Below are 15,405 nucleotides of genomic sequence, written 5' to 3'. Positions count from 1 at the left end.
AATGATAGGCCATTACCTAACAACCCCTAACGGTATCACAGCAGGACAAAGTCTGTCATATATGTGGAGGATAAAGGCAGGAACACAGGGCCATACTCATAATATTGCAGTTACACACCCTGGAACATGCTGGTGTTACAGGATGTGTTGCAACATACCCTTATGGAGGAATAAGACATCAGGGACACAAATGGATATAGCCATGTTCTGCTAGCAAGCAACACACACACTGCCAGTGTAATATCCGACACAGGACCTGTGTGGTGGACAGACAAAAAATGATAGGCATACCTCTGTCCAGCTAGAGGATAGGCCCACAGTAGTGAGCTATGCAGACAGACTGCAGTCCAATGTAAACTAGTATGTACACACACACACCCTGTAATACCAGTACTATGCAAAGCATTATACCACTCTACTCACAGTCTGTCTGTATGTCCTGATCCTCTTACATATATGTGGCTGCCCTGAGTGTGCAGGTTCTCCTGTAAGAGGTATTGCTACCTGCTGTTTGCAACATTGATGCTGACACACAGGAAGGATGTCCATCACACAGGGAATGTACAGGGAATACGCCCACATGATGTAGGAATTCATAGTGGGTGGTTGTCATGACAGTGGTAATTGGAAGTACTACACATGTGTACTCAGATATATATATGGCTATCTGGATAAGAACATGTCCATATAGTCCCACCATATGTCCTGGACATGGAGTGTAGCCCTACCCCAGCCCCTATAGTCCCAATGTCATAGTGCAAGGGGATGTCAGGTATGTATAGCTGGTATATTAATAGATATTTGCTACTGTCATTGGGATTGTTGTCACAGACATGGTGTGTGTAGAAGGTGACATCTGTTCATAACATGTGTGCCATTCTCTACTGACAGGCAGCCTAAGGTTATCATTGTACAGTACCTGCTTATATAGCAGGCTTGACAGTCATGTCACAGCACAGGGTAGGATACACATGTGTAAAAGTGCATAACCACAACCAATGTGAACACAGCCACAGCCACATATGGTACTCTAGCATAATAGGACAGTATATGGACTATCTGTCCTACACCATCCTCATATGTGCCACTCACAGCATGACCCTACATATACTGGACTGCTACACAGTCTGGTCTGATGGCTGTCTGTGGTATGGCACATGTGTGTATGGCCCTAAAAACATGTAAGGTAAAATGATACCATACAGTGGGGCAGCATGTAACATCAGATAGAAGGTGAGCTAGAACAATGACATCTACCACAGTCTGTACACAGGCCATAGTACATATTAACAATACACACATTGCCGACATTCACCATCACTACATAGACCTCCGTACTGTACAAACATCCACCGAATGTCCAGGGTATGGCATTAAACATAACCCCTACTGTACATGACATGTGTAGCATTCTGCTATACCACTGGCTTATCAGATATGATGACACTATTTACGGTGTACAGCATATATGCACAACTTCATGCATGAAATATGTACAAAGGGTGACAGAGATGTGGCTGACAGCATGTACATAGGGCCAGTATAGACATGTTGCTGTGATACCCTCATTAATCTACCATTGTAATGGGGTTTGTTGCAACATATGTTCAATGAGGGATATGTCGTCAGTAACTGTCATGGCCTTCACCATGAACAGTCTGCAATCCTCACACTACCTTCTACATTCCACAGATAGATGCATTGTGGCTAACACATGAAAACAAAGGCACAACACTGCCCAGTCTGCAGATGACCCTGCAGATGGGGATTACTCATATACATAGAACTGACATGGCAGGTATTGCGACATGTACAACAGGCATATCCAAACAAACATTATTAAACTAACATTACTCCATATGAGTATAGCAGCACTTACAGTCTGTAGTCAGGTCAGGCACATCCCCCTACTGTTTGTTGCCCTCTTTCCACAGTGTATGTTGTTACAGGTAAATCCCCAACCCATCTGAAATGCTGTTTGCCAAACAACAGTTCTAGCTCCTGCTCACAGTGACAGACAAGGGCCAACACCACCAGGATGTTTCCAGGTATTGGAGTGCGTTTCCATGCAATTGGCTATGGGAATGTTACCAGAGCTGTTTCACATGCAATCAGCTAGGGAAGGGCTGCAATTCATGCAGATGCCATTAGCTGATCATGAGCATCACTTAAAATACACATGATGCTGCCTAAGCAATGCAGGTGTGGGCCTTCACATCCACCAGACAGGGAGTGTGGGAAGCAGACAGAAGTGAATACATGTCAGGGAGGGTAAAACTGACACATGTTTGTGTCACACACCTACCAGCACAGGGTATCACATTCCCGACAGCTATGTAGTGCTATCACAGTTCGATGCTGTTATTGGATGTGCCACATGCGTTATCTGGTGGGGAGCACTCAGAACATATATGTGATGGTGAGTTACATCTGCAACAGGGATATGGTAGGTATACAGTAGGTGACGTACACGTGCCTGTCTGCATGAACAGGTGCCATCTTCAGTACAGGCACACTCACACAGGAACGCACACGCATTAAGACACTTTCAGGGCCAGGAATGCAACTCGTCACTAATGAGATTGCCACAACACATCAATGTGCAGGGAACACATGCACCATACGAGTCATATGGAGGTTGTATGGGTAGTGAGTATGAGGGGGTGTCAGACATCAGGCGGCATGCTTCACTGTGCCCTGGGGGGAGTAGTGTGTGGATGTGGACATACGGACCATACAATACACAGACGAACACACAGGGTGTCAGTTTGGACATGCATGGGTGCATGTCTGCATGGGTGTGTGGTAGCCAATAGTGCCAGCAGGCTATACAAGGGTAGGTGATGGGTATACCTTAGCATCAGGCCACATGACAATGGTCTGCATTGTGGAACAGGCCTGTAGCTTCTGTATTTGCCCACACAGGTGGGTATTGCATCCATCATCCAGTCACCTGGGTGACTATTGTGTGTGGCCAATGCTGTGCATCACTTGCCATGTATGTGTTCTCTAGTCCATGACTTGGATGGTGTCTAGGATGTGCACACCTCCCACATGCATTTACAGTGACATGTGGAATTGTACCTGGTGTGTCTGGCCCATGCTGTGAACACAGCTTATCATCAGATGTGCCAGTCTTGCCCACCTGTGGCAAGGACTGGTACTGGTCAGCAGGTTTACACTGCACTTACATTGATAGCATGCTAACAGCTTTCCCTGATGTCAGTGTCATCTGTCCATACAGGGCATGTTGTCAGGCATGGTATGTCCATTGTGAGTCATATGTGAAGGCACAGTGGGGTTGCTAACTGTGATTGGCTGGCCTTGATGTCACATGTTTGGGTATGGCTTTGCACCCCAGCCTCTCAGCTATTCACATCTGTTATCCCTGTATGGTTGACATTGTGATATATAGTATGGCCACCATAAATGAAATTAGCAAAACCCCTCCACACAGGATATGCGATACAAACACACACACACACACACACACACACACACACACACACACACACACACACACACACCTGTCATGTCTGGGAGTAGAACCCCTACCTAACTACACTACAACACTACATAGTTATAGTACGCGCCACGGACATTACTGAAGTACATCTTCCCCAAAGGTGTATTTCACAATTAATGACATCAGCAGGATTACCAAAGTAGGGCATTTGTAATGTACTGCGAGTGAGTAGCCTATAATGCATTGCACCATACACAGACACTGAAACACACAAAACATCCGGAACTGCCTTGGATGGAGATGGAGCACTACCACCATTCTAAATCACACAACAGCAGTACACTGTTACAGAATGCGCTACTGCGATTACTGGGCTATCACTTTCCCAGAGGTGTACTTCTAGGTGAGTGACATCAGTAGCCTTGCCAAAGTAGAGTATTTGTATTGTACGGAGTGTGAGTAGCCTAAAAAGCATTGCTCTTTATTCAGTCAGACACACACACAGATTCACACATAATTGCCAGGCCTCGGGTTCGAACACCTACCTAATTAGTTTATCACACTACAGCCATATACAGTTACAGAATGCGCTATGGTGATTACTGGGCCATCACTTTCCCAGAGGTATACTTCTAAGTGAGTGACATCAGCAGCCTTGCCAAAGTAGAGTATGTACGGAGTGTGAGTAGCCTAAAAAGCATTGCTCTCTACTCAGTCAGACACACACAGATTCACACACAAACAGTTGCTAGGTTTGGGGTTCGAGCACCTAACTAGTTTATCCCACTACAACAGTACGCAGTTACAGAACGTGCTACGGTGATTACTGGGCTATCATTTTCCCAGAGGTGTACTTCTAGGTGAATGACATCAGCAGCCTTGCCAAAGTAGACTATTTGTATTGTACGGAGTGTGAGTAGTCTAAAATGCATTGCTCTCCACTCAGTCACACACACACACAGATGCCAGGTCTGGGGTTCGAACACCTACCTAACTAGTTTATCACAGTACAGCAGTATGCAGTTACAGAACGCGCTATGGCAATTACTGGACTATTGTTTTCCCAGAGGTGTACTTCTAGGTGAGTGATATCAGCAGCCTTGCCAAAGTAGAGTATTTGTATTGTACAGAGTGTGAATAGCCTAAAAAGCATTGTTCTCTACTCAGTTAGACACACACAGATGCCAGGTCTGGGGTTCAAACACCTACCTAACTAATTTATCACACTACAGCAGTGCACAGTTACAGAATGCGCTACGGCAATTACTGGGCTATCACTTTCCCAGAGGTGTACTTCTAGGTGAGTGACATCAGCAACCTTGCCAAAGGTGAATATATGTATTGTACGGAGTGTGAGTAGCCTAACAAGCATTTCCCTCTACACATTCAGAGACAGGCATACACACAAACACATACTCACACAATTGACAGGTCTGGGGTTAGTACTACTACCTAACTACTCTGTCACTACAGCAGTACTCAGTTATGGGACACGCCATGCATATTACTGAGCTATAGCTCTTCCAAAGATGTAATTCACATTGGATGACCTCAGCAGGCTTGTCATACTACTGCTATGGGGAGGGCAGTGTATGCATGGGCCATATCCCATTCATGTAGGGGTTGACATGCTACATGCGGGCACATATGGGGTCATATGTCACAGGTGTGTATATACAACTACTAGATGGCTACTTCCTTGTACAGTCTTGTTGCACAGCTGGCATGTGCACCACATAATATGTCATGCTGACAGGTATTGGTGGCTAGTATCCGCAGTGGGTTACATCTGCACCTCATGTGTTGGGGGCCCTTTGGCTGTGTGTCGGTTGTGACAGGCCACATGGCTCCTTGTCATGGTCACCCTCTTCCACACATCTATGCCTGTTTACCTGTGGCTTATTATAGTGTGTTGTCCTTACATATTTGTCTGTATTCCTAGCCACTGTGTGTACAAGGCAGGAGTGGTGCATACTGACATGTGTCCACACTGAGAACTGCAACTTCCAGATATGTCTGGTCCACTGGTGTTTGCAGACATGGCCTTCATGTGTTTAAGTGTGTGAGCATGCCCAGTATGACCTCTCAGTATGTTGTTGACTGACATTGCCTTCATTCCTCTATGTGTGAGCATGCCCAGTATGGCCATCTGTGTTGCATGTGTGGATCACGTCTAGGTAGTTTGTACTGCGGTGCTGACCTTTGTGTTGTACACTGACAGGTAGCATGCTGTGTCTGCAGGGTATACATCGGTCATTTGCCATTGACTGTTGCTACATTTCTGCATAGCGAGGGGGGACACCTGACTCTTTCTACTGTTCTACACAAGAGTGAGGGGGGGCACACCTGACTGTTACTCTAAGGGTACGTTGGATGGGGGGACGCACTTGACACTTGTACACATTTGCTAGGACTGTACTGGTATGTCAGGTACTCCATTTCAGTCTGTAGTCTTACCTATCCTGCTGGCTAGAGGCTTACCAGTGTACTACAGATCCTAGCTTTGTTTACCTACATATTAGTTTCTGACTTCCTAGCCTTCACAACTTACATCCAACTGCCTGGCCTGCTGTGGTCTGTCTGTAAAGGCCTGGGGGAGGGGTTACCCATAGGACACATTCAGAGGCCATAGTACAGCATTTGTTTGTGTTAGTCTTCACCTGTCCTGCTGGCTGAGACTGTTGTTGGGTATGTATACCTTCCTGACTGGCATGTGTGGCTGTTATGGACACCCATGTCACTCAGGCCATTTCCTGCAGTGGGTTTTGTCACCCTGTGTAGTACTGGCTACTATGGTGACTCCAGTATGTGTTACAGATCTCATGATGCCACTATGGGAGCCTACTGTCTGCTGCCTTGACATCCGGCAACCCAATTCCTTTGCATGTTCAGATCCATACCATAGCTACAGGTACAAACACATTCTACTCCATTTGGTAATTGGTAGGTAGATTGACTTACCGTGAGTGTGTGCCAGACTTGAGGATGGTGCCGGAGGGCTGCCTATGTCAGATGCATGTAGTACACTCCCTATACATGGCTGGACACAGGTAGTGTCATTTTTGGCAGCCCTTTTATTGTCTGTGCGAGTCAGAGAGAGATGCCATTCTCTGGGCCCCTACTGTGTCAGTGCATATGCTATGTGTTGCCTCTTTGCCAAGGCCAGGGCATACTGGGCATGCCCCCTTCTGCCTACTGGGGCAGGCTCAGGTTGTTCCTCCTCCGAGTCACTCTGTGCCTGTACAGGCCTTGGCATTGGTGGGGGGCTGTGTGGCCCTGCCCCATGCTGTTCCTGCTGCAGCTGTTTCGGCAGGATCATATTGTGTAGCATAGCACATACCATAACAATTTGGGTAAATGTAGCTGGTGAATTCTGCAAGGCTCCACCAGATGTGTCCAGACACCGGAACTGTGACCTGAGCATCCCAAACACACGGTCTATTATATGTCTGGCCTGTGCGTGTGCCTCATTATGGTGTTGTTGTTCAGGTGTGTGTGCATTTCTGATGGGTGTCATCAGCCATGGCTCCAGTGGGTACCCATCATCCCCCACTAGATGACCGTAGGGGATGACCATATTGGCAAATTTGTGGTACAGCTGTGTCAGATGCCATATGTGTGAATCGTCATAGCTTCCAGGGCAGCCAGCACACACATTCATTATAATGCCCTGGGCATCACATACAACCTGGCAGCTGATGGAGGGGATGCCCCTGCAGTTGATGTAGGCCCTACTCTGCTCACTGGGTGGTGCTTTGATGTGTATGTGCATGCAGTCTATAGCACCCACTACCCCAGGGTATTCTGCTATTTCATGGAAGAGACGCATATTGCTGGTCAACACCTCATGTGTGTTGAGGAAATATACGTGCTCACTGGCATGTGCTGACATGGCATCCAGGAACTGGTGGAATACTCTGGATGCTGATGCCTGTGAGATCCCCATGATATCCCCAGTTGTGCTTTGGGAGGTACCTGCAGCTAGTATACCTAGGCCTACACATACCTTGGTATCCACTGGGATGGATTCCCCTCGGTCAGTTTGGTGTGTCAGGTGTGGCCGGCACAGCTCAACAATTTGATGTAGGAGGTCTCTGTCCACCCTATAGCACTCCACTATCTCCAGCTCATGTAGCCCCTGGTAGGTTACCCTGGGTCTGTACACTCTTCTCCGTCTCCTCACTGTGGGTTGTTCGGCAGCATTCACATCCTCACCACCCTCAGTCTCTTGCACATGTTGTTCTATGTTGCCTGCTGCAGCCCTTCTCATTTTGTAGGTTTATTTGTTAACATTTCCCCGCTTGTATACACCAGTGGTGTGGAGTGTGGAAAAACCAGAAGGGAAGGTGTTTGCTTAGTTTATAGTAGTGTTCTGGACTGGGCTGGTCTGCTGCCTGTGTAATTGGCTGATTCTGATACATTTCACCTGCCAGCTAAGCTAGTTCTCCTTGATTGCCTTCCTACTGCTATTTTCCCTTCCCATTGCCTCCCTGTTTAAGCCCATGTGAGCACCATGCAAATGGAGTACTCAAATGTACACAGAGCTGCTATTTCCTAGTTTAACTTCCTTTTTCTTCCTGTAAAACCTGGTGCACAATGCGCACACCTGCTTACACTTTGTAAAGAGTGCTAGGCAGGTTTGGACACACCCCTATATTAGCTGTGCTAAGCTAGGAGCAGTCCCAAGCCACAGGGCTCCAATCCACTTGCAGTATGCCTGACACACACCCCCATGATGTCACCTATATCCTAGTCTTGCACCCAGCTATTTATACTCTTACACTTTTGGGACCTGCCTCACACCCTGGGGAAATCTGGGATTCACTATCCTTCCCCTCATTTGCATAGGATTGCCTGCTAATGCATAGTTACATGTCTCACACTGAGCCTCCCACCTTAGCAACCAGTACTCACTGGCCAGGTTGTCTTTTGCCTGCCATTGACTTGCATGGCAGAATACTGATTTTAGTTAGAATGCTCATTTTAAGTTTATTTTCTTATTTTTCCACCCAATCCCATTTGTGCACCACTGCCCTACGCTTAAACAGCCGAGATCGGCTAAAAAAAAAATAAAAGTTGATTTTATTATTTTTTAAACAGTTTGCAATGCCAATGTCCTTATACTTGGCCATTGGCATGCTTCCTCAATGATATGCAGCCTTTATTTTGAACTGTCATAGCTCCGTTTTGGAATTTGCAGAAATGTACTCGGTTACTAACTGAGTACATTTCTACAGATTGCACTAGTCTTGCACAGACTATTGTAAGCTTCCTGGATTGCAAAATCACCTCATTTGCATGGATTTCTTCTGCAAATGAAGTGATTTGCATGCCAGGGCTTAGTCCGTGCAGGATTAGTGCTGGAACTCTCGTGCACGCCCCGGCCGGCTGTTCCTGGATCGCACGGCAGACATATTGCCTGCGTGAGCTCCTGCATTCATCTTGCACTCCATGCAAGCTTTCGAGAATCCAAGAGGATATGTATTCAGTAAAATTCTTATCACAACTAAGTTTGGAACAGTACTACTGCAAGAAAGTGGACTGGTAGTATAGGTCAAGGCCCTGACTACTGCCCATACAAGCTACGCTCAAATAACAAATGCTAACCATAGATACTGCTTGTTAAAAATTATATTTGTCAGATTTATTTATTTATTTGTTTATTTAACATTTGTTTACAGGGGAAAGTCTGAATGGGACAGACCCCATTTTCAGCGGAGGCCCGAGTAGAAACACTTCAGACACATGTCTTTGGAATTAATTTGGAATTGGAATTAGTGCCTGTAGAGTGAGTGCATAAAGGAAAAAATTTCAGGGTATATTCAAAAAAATCTGTTCATAATGCACTGACTAGACTTCAAGAATGCCACTGATTGTATAAAAGTTTGACCTTCAAGTTTATTTCAGACCAGATAAACTGATAGGTGATGGAGATACACATAAGAGAACATATTCATATTTGTAAATATTTAAAGGACACTTACTAGACAAACATTTTGAAGTTCTGTGGATTATCTCACAATTATGTACATCAAATGAAAACAGAAAATCTGTATGAAAGAAGACAATGAAATCCAATTGTTATTGGGTGCAGTTATAAATGGTTGGCCAGGAAATGCTAAGTCATTGTGTCCAAATGTTTGTATACTGTTCCTACTATAATGAGCTTTCCTGTGTAAAGGCTTAATGTTTAAAGATGAGAGAGTTACAATTCTTATTCAGCTGCAAGATGCTATACCACATAAATCCATGAGTCACATCTGGGAATAACAAAATGTAAGAAAAGAGTGTTTGTTTGTCTTTCGGCTTTTTCCCGGTAAGAGGTCGCCACAGCGGAACTCCGGTCCGCTAATGATTGGCAGTAGCTTTTTACAAAATGCTGAGGTGCCAGCTCGACACCCAACCTTCAACGAAGGCATGCCCATTTACGCATGCATGTCTTTCGAGCGCTACCCAACCACGGGGAGGACATGCAGACTCCACACAGAAGGCACTCCCAAGGCAAGCCGAGAATTGAACTGTTCCTTAATATTGTAAGATGTCTAAACAAATATTTCAAAGGTGTGCAATCTACAATATGTTTGGGAATCAGAATCAAAAAGAAAAAATGTTGCCATATAAAATAAAAGATCTTTCTTTAATGAATCTATTTGCGTATAAAGATGTTTATTATCTTATTTGTGCTATTATTCAAAATGCCCAGAAATAACACAGCTGTGTGAAAGTTTTGGTCACAGCGTTGTCATGATACTGAAACCTATCTTTGCTAAATGGTACTAAATGAGTTAATATTAACATTCTACAATTTCTGAGCCAAAAATGTACTTTAGTAAACAAAGGGAATTTAAACATAATATTTCAAGCTTTATTCACAGATCAACAGGCAAGTAAAACATATTGTCCAAACTAAAAAAAATGTGATAAGGACAGCTTTGAAACCTCAGTTTGTTATTTTTAAGGTTCTAAAACAGAGCTGCATCTTTTCAGTCTGTAGGACATTAACACATTCATTGACAGGAAATGTCTTAAATCTAAAATACTTCATATTCCTACCCTTTCCTAAAAAATAAGAGGAATTAAACTGAGCAATTGAAGGAAACTCAGTGTATGCAGAAAAGTTATATGATAAATCCTCAAAAAGAATACTGTTAAGTAGCAAAAGGAGGAAAAAGAGTGAGAATGAGTTGAAACTTTGTATTCATTCACTGAAAAGCAATGACTACTGTAATCGGTCAATAATTTATTGGCCATCCTACTGTATTCCATAGTACCAGAATACAAAAGTCGCCACTCCCTTTCAATCTATCTTGTTGTTTTAAAAATAGTAACTCTCCACTAAAACTTAACTTTTTAGACAGGCAAAACATGTTACCTACTTTCACACCTAATTCCTCAAGTGCACACTGCAGTGTTTAGGATAAAGCATTTTTTTTTCATCTTACCTTTAAGCATCTATTGTAAGACGACCAGTTATTTGAGACCACACATTCTGCTTCTCAGTAGTCATCTTGGGATTAGTGCTTCTGTTTTCTCTTGGTGAGAGAAGGAGTGTAGGTACATTATTTTCTCAAGACTGCTGATCACCAGAAAGCTTAATAACTGCTTTATAAGTGACAGCTTGGACTATGTGCTTATATTCTGATCCTGGTGAGAGTAAGAGCAGAGTGCAATGATTCCTGACTCTTTCTGGTTGGAGTCCTTGTGACTAGTACTTGCTTTAAAACCTGCTGGAAAGCACTAGGAAGCCTTAAACTGATACAAGCACTCAACACTCCTTGTTAATAAGGAGAAATTAATCCTAGGAACTAAACAGCCTATAATTCCAAAGTACCTTGCCAAGGTAAGGGGGAAAAAAAGCACCTAACCAGGCATGTCCAAGGGTCAGCTTCCGATGATTTCTCCTGTCCACCCGGTGAATCTGGGCATACTGGGGCAATGCAGCAATTGCTTCATGTACACAGACAACCCTCTCTTCCTACCATCCAACACTCCAACCTGCGAGAGATGCACTTACATAGCCAAACTGGAAGCAAAGCTCTCTCCAGCCAAGAGTGTGCTAGACAATCAAGAGGAGAAGGTTAACACCTGCACTACACCTCAAGCAACTCATAGCCCTTCAAAACCCACACCATCAACACCCACACATAGCAACACTAAACACACATATGCAGAGGCCCTTAACATTAACCTGCCCAAGCAACAAGGACTTCCGAAGCTGAAACGCAAACAAACAAACACCAATCACAACCAAAGTATCACACAGCTCACAGCACCAGTGTGAGACCCAACAATAGCCCCTAAGGCAAGACAACGTACCCAACACTTTAGTCATAGGTGGCTCTATAGTCAGGCACACTGATGTCCCACTCACCAGGCTAAACAAGGAGAAAATTACAGTCAGCTGTCTGTCGAGTGCCAGGATCTGCCACATAACGCATGCACTCTAGTCACTCCACAAGTGCAAATATGACTCTGTCATTGTCCATGTTGGAGTGAATGACTTGAGACGTACCTCCCTGGACTACATGAAAAGAGACATGGAAGAGCTCCTGGATCATGTGACCCAGGCAGGTATGACCCTAACCCTGGGTAGCATCCTGCCTTCGCCCAGAATGATACCACAGTATAAGGACAAAATGATTGACTTCAACAATTGGCTAAGCTTCTGGTGTCATTCAAAGGGGATTCAGTATCTGTCTACCTGGGATGACATGATCGACAAACCATGATGCTTTACCAGAGATGGTCTGCACCTGTCACCCCTGGGATTCAGGTTACTGGCTAAGGCTCTTGCAAACCCCTATAGGGCCTTTTTTAGGCACGGCTCAAAGGACAAAACCACCATCGTAACAGGTACAAGTATTCAAAATCTGAAGCTAATGCTACTCGATGCTAGAAGTCTAAACCTCAAAATGCACTCTCTCAAGGCACTCCTAAAAATGGAGAACATCAATATCTGTGCAGTAACTGAGACCTGGTTCAAGGATCTAGACAGCACTCCTGCAATACCAGGCTACAACTCTTACCACACTTTTCGACCACCAAACCAGGACTGAAACACTAAAGGTGGAGAAGTGTTCTTATTCACCAAGGATATTCACACCTCCAGGCTAGTTGTCCAACACAATGCATCCAAAATTTTTCAGGTGCAACTTACACTAGTTAAGAGTGCAGTCCAAATTGTAGCTTACTACAGATCCCCCACCATCCCCCAAGATTCTCACTACATCTTTCTAAACATACTGGAAAATATTAAGATACAACTAAACACCCTAATACTGGGGGATTTCAACTACCCTGCCATTAACTGGGAAAACTACTCATGTACCAATACCTTTGCCCAACGGTTCTTGGAATTCATAAATTCCAATGCCCTGGATCAATTAATCCATAGTCCCACCAGGGGCTCCAGTATCCTGTACCTGGTCATTACCAACATGGGAAATCGATGCTCCACACCAGTGGTCACCCCCTTGTTGGTTAGGTCTGAGCATAAGCTAGTCACCTTTGACATCCACATCCCACCCCCACCCCCCAGTAAGGAAACATCTGTAAAAATCTTCTCCAAGGCCAGCTTCATGCTACTCAAGTCAGAAGTGACAAACTTCATGAAACCCATGCAGATGAGAACTGAAAGTTTGACTGCTGAATCCTACACTAAAGCACTGTATGAGCACATCCACTCCTGCATGAATCGTGCCATCCCAAATAGAGCCAAGATGCTCTCCTCCTAAAAAAAGGAAGCCAATCTGGTGGTCCCCTGTCTTAAACAAACTATACAACAGAAGGAAGAAACTGTTGCAGAAAAAAGGAAAATCCCAGGAAAAAACTCCCTTACCAGCCTCAGTAGTAAGCTGAGATCCCTCATAAAATCCTCCAAAGCTAGTTATGGAAATAAAATTGCCAGAGATTCCAAAGACAACCACAAGGCATTCTATAGCTATGTCAAGAATCTAAATGGCAATGCTCAGATCTGCTCTGAGCTACAACAGAATGGCATTAAATATACTGATCCCAAGGACATTACCAATATCCTGGCAGATCAATTCAGTGCCAACTTCACTCCCCTCTCACCCCCAAAAGGGCCCATGTCAATACCGAAAGATTGCCAAATTCCGGTAATCACAGCCACACAGGTAAAAAATTGCACTCTCCATAGCTACGAATACAGCATCCATGAGACCAGACGACATCCTGGGCTGTGTACTACATGAACTACAAAATGAACTGGCACCTCACCTAAGTGTCATGTTTAATCATAGCCTCACCTCAGGCTTTGTGCCCACTGAGTGGCGCATGGCTACAGTTATCCCACTGCACAAGGGAGGATCCAACTTGGAACCTGGGAACTACCGTCCCATCAGTCTGATGAGCCTGATCTGCAAGGCCATGGAATGTATTATCATGGAACTTATAAACAAAAATATTAGCAACCTTCAAACACTGGACCCCACCCAGTTTGGGTTTGTGAAGGGCTGATCTCGTTTCCTGAACCTGATTGACTTCTTCAAATCAGTCTCCAGAGCCATGGACAAGGGTAAGGTGGTCCACACAGCCTATCTGGACCATGCCAAGGCCTTCAACACCATCCCCCACTCTGGAATCATAGATAAACTTACTAAGCTGGGCATAAATCTCTACATCACTCGATTGTTTGCCAACTGGCTTACTGAAAGAACCCACACTGTAAAAGCAGCCGACTCCAAATCCAGCTCCAGACAAGTGACAAGTGGAGTACCTCAGGGTTCAATCCTTGGGCCACTCTTGTTTGGTATCTACTTCTCTGAAGTACAGGCCAACATTAAGGGACTCTGGTTAGCAAAGTTCGCAGATGACTGCAAACTGGGAGCCATTACTGAATCCCCAAATGATGTGGGTATTCTATAAAAGGGCCTTACAGAAACAGATGCTTGGTGCCAGAGCCATGGGCTCAAGCTCAATGCCAAGAAGTGTATAGTTATCCCCTTTGGGAAAAACATGTACCCATGAATTACACATAGGTGGCAGTACACTAAACACCAAAAGTGTGATAAGAGACTTAGGAACACAGGTGGACAGTGGTCTCACCTTCGATAACCACATCACCACAACAGTCAGGAAATCCTTCTATGTGGCACACCTCATCACTAAGGGTTTTTCATCCAGAAAAAAGGAGGTCATTGTCCCACTGTACTCATCCCTCATTAGACCCATCATAGAGTACAATGCCCCATTTGGTATATACCTCACAGGACATCTGCAATAACTGGAAAGGCCGCAGAAACACCTCACTAAAAGAATCACTGGCCTAAAGCAGATGCCCTATGCTGACCGACTAAAAAACTCCAGCTATACTCTGTCCCATATCATCTACTCAGAGGTGATCTCTGCTTAACATACAAGGCCATGTCAAACCCAGAGCTGTTGAACATGCTACACTTAAAGAAATCCCAATCCATCAGAGCAATACACTCCAGAGACCTAAACCTTGTCATCATAATGAACAAAACATGCTGGAGGGATAGGTTCCTGCCAAGAGACTCCCCATACTCTGAAATAGACTGCCCATACATGTCAAGCAGAGCACCTCTTTGGCCTTCTTCAAAAGGAACCTTGACGACTGGATGGGAGATATGAAATTTACCCCGGGGATCACGTCAGTCACCCTGCTAGACAGGGGTCCAGGGAAGTAAATACTGTGGGAGGAAATTGCCAGGGAATTGTTATGGCAAGGCTTGTACAGGCCCTAGGGCCAATAGCCTAGTACCAACCTATGAATCTAAGTGAAGCAACTGAGATCAAGCACTGAGTTAAGCAGCTTGGTCTGGAAGAAATACACTGATTCAACTCATAGACTTCTGATGAGTTACCTCAAGGCTATGTGCCACAGAAAGGATCACCCCTTCTCAATGTGAAAATGTTACCCAGAGTGATTCTCTAGCCTGAGCTCTTTTTCAAAC

This window comes from Protopterus annectens, chromosome 6.part1 (assembly GCF_019279795.1).
Source record: "Protopterus annectens isolate FY-2018-M chromosome 6.part1, PAN1.0, whole genome shotgun sequence".
Taxonomy (NCBI): Eukaryota; Metazoa; Chordata; order Ceratodontiformes; family Protopteridae; genus Protopterus; species Protopterus annectens.
This window is presented reverse-complemented; position numbering follows the sequence as displayed.